This window comes from Melampsora larici-populina (assembly GCF_000204055.1).
Source record: "Melampsora larici-populina 98AG31 unplaced genomic scaffold MELLAscaffold_95, whole genome shotgun sequence".
Taxonomy (NCBI): Eukaryota; Fungi; Basidiomycota; class Pucciniomycetes; order Pucciniales; family Melampsoraceae; genus Melampsora; species Melampsora laricis-populina.
The window spans coordinates 57,589-60,676 of record NW_006768859.1 but is presented as its reverse complement, the minus strand read 5'-3'; positions in this window follow the sequence as shown (position 1 = coordinate 60,676).

Below are 3,088 nucleotides of genomic sequence, written 5' to 3'. Positions count from 1 at the left end.
ATTATTGATGATACTCAATCCAGTGACCGTGAAGCGCGGAAGCTCTCCTAGTGAATACGGAGCGCGATCTTTCACATGATATTCTATCAACTCCATATATAATACAATCAATTTATCCCATCTTTCAGAACTACAAGCAAAGAATTCCCTACGGTCATTTGACAATAGTGAAATACACAAACTAGTCTATCACAATGAAGATTTGCATAATTTGATCACTACACTGGCCAATTTATATTTCCAAACTATTGTCAAACGATGACTCTAGTTTAAAAATATGTTTATATTTTCTATATATAGAGGAATTGTTCCAGAACTATTCGGTTCATCCGCCCACAATATTTCCTAATATATAGATCAATTACGTTGTGTGAGCAGTGAGGCTACTATAATTCCATTTCATTGTTTGCTTTTCTACTTTGATTCTGGAGTCAATCTTAAATTACTATTTTAATTAGATCATTGCGCTTCAATGCCCTCTCGCACTCGATCATCCAAGAAAACTGAACCATCAACTCCACCAACTTCTCTTACAAGAATCAGTGACATTACCCACGTATCAGAAACCATTCAAGGTGATGATTTCGTGGCAGGTACGGTAGGTGGGCATTTGATGAGCGAAGACGAGTTGTCATCGGTCACAGCTTCCCCATCCGAATGCGACAAAGTCGAGTCATCTGCTCATGCTTGGAGTCCCGCACCAATTAGCTCAATCAAAGAAAAGATGTCCATGTGTCACCTGTTAGATCCAGCAAGTTGAGTTATTTCGGATTGTCTAATACTCGGTCTCTATCTCCTATCTCTCTGTACTGCCAAAAATTCACTTGGATCCACGTTTATAAACCTTTGATGCCATGTATAGATCACACCAATCTTCGAGAAAACAACAAAAAAGGTAAAAGCGCCGTTCGCGCCGTTCGCGCCGATCACACCGATCACACCGATCACACCGATCACGCCGAACAAAGTTGAGTTTGGTTTTGTTTGGTTACGTCAGGGTTTGTATTCCAAGGGACTAACATCTTTCGATTGCTTGTTCGCCAGATCGTGACAAAAACTTCTTGAGGGGAGACCTATCAAAGACAAAGGCAGCCTTCATGTACCCCCTGCCAAAGGTATTGCGTGGTGTCAAGCCAGCCCTTTATGATCCAGAGGATTTTACGGGTTACAATAGTCAGCTTGTTGTATATAAGTTTGGAGCAGCAGTGACCGTGGTTCAAAGGGATCATGAATGGGTGGCGAGGTTGGTCAATTTGGAAATTGGTAACGTACCAAAGTCCCTCACGGCCAAAAATCATGTCAACTGGTACAGGAGTAAGACTTCCGGCCGCTCGGAAGTACTCAGCATGAGTCAAGCCAATGTATTTGTAGCTCACGCGTTGCAGTTATTCAAAGATGAGCTTTGTGATGTGTGGCTATTTCATCTTGAATCTGAGAGTGATGACACCAAAAGATTAGGAGATTTGTATAGGAAATCTAGAGGCCTAAACGTGATTTCCCATTTACCTATTTTCCTCTTTTGTTTCTTTCCAACCCAGTCTGACGACATCTTTGTCCTCAGGTTCAAGAGGCTATGCTTTTGCAAAGCGTTGGAGCGGTGGGCAAAGGCGAACCAGGGTGGTACTTCTGCGGAAGCACTACCGACCCTCGCAATGAGCGCTATGTTATTGATTACAAATTCCTCATGCGAGCGCCGGCTTCTGATCTATGGAAAGATTTCATTCATGCGTTTATTCATTACGCATACGATGCGAGTCTCGGCAAAACGCTTATCAGCCAAATTGATTGCAACATCGACGGTACGATCTCCAACGTATCTTGCTGTAACAAAAGGTGAATATCTTTTGTTAATTGAGGTTCTATTCAATAATCTGATAGCTTGTATCCGTTCCTAACAATGACAGTGACAAGGCAGTTGACCACGATATTGGAATGTCGTTTTTCCACTTCGGATGGGACCATGAATGTAACAGCATATGTAACCTACTCAATGCCTCAGATGCCTCAGTTCTGCGAGATGAATGAGACATCTCCATCGCGCAACAAGATCATCTTTTAGTTGTTAATTTTTTGACGCATCTTAATCATTCTTATTTTGTAGTATCAGATCGAGCAATGTTGTTTGAGTATGAGTTTGAGGATTGAAACTTTAGTTTTTTATTTGTCCATGTAATTGACAACAAAGTTGTAGAGAATAAAGATCATTAAGAATTAACATCTGTAATATTTGATTGTGATCGCCATAGCCAGTTATGGCGACACATAGGTAGAATCACTAATTAGTACATAGGAAAGATTTGAAAAATCAGTTTTGTTGATGAGTTTACTCAATTGATATAAATAGTCTGTTTTCAAAGATACTATTTGATCTATCATATAGGGTGTAGTATAACCACAATTATAATGAGTGTATAATAGCAAAATTATACGACAATTATTGGTTAAAGTTTTGGATTTTGTGATTAACAATAGTAAAGAGGTCGAAGCCCCATATTACATAGGGACTGATGTATATTCGATGTTCAGACAAAATTGAACATCAGGACGTTTACCTAATCTTTCCACTAGGCGTTCGTTGCGAACCCGTATGAACTCTTCTAATACAAAGGCATACTTGATTGGATGCATTCCACAACACATGGGGTCAAAACGGCCAAACCAAGCGTTGACGATCTCGGCAGCAGAAGAATTAAACTTCCATTTCCACTTGCCATCAGGGGAGATGATGACCTTGAGCTCTGGAAAAAGGTTTGGATCATTGTTCTCTCGGCAGGTGGTATGAGTGAGTTTGTGTGATTCGATGTGAAACGCATCGACTGGCAACAGTGTGCGTTCAAACTTCTTGCGATCCTTCTCACTGTTTTGTATGTGTGAATACAAACCACATGCATTGTCATAGAATATGACTTGCGGCATTTGGTGGGGGAACGTTTCGTAAATAAATTCCTATTGACAAGATAGACATGTTTTTAGTATAGTAAGTCATGTTGGCACATGTATTTGCCAAATAACTTACCTTACCTTTAGGTAGGGATTCGGATTTGTAGAATTCCACCGAGCCAGAATGACCCCGCAAGGGGCAACCATA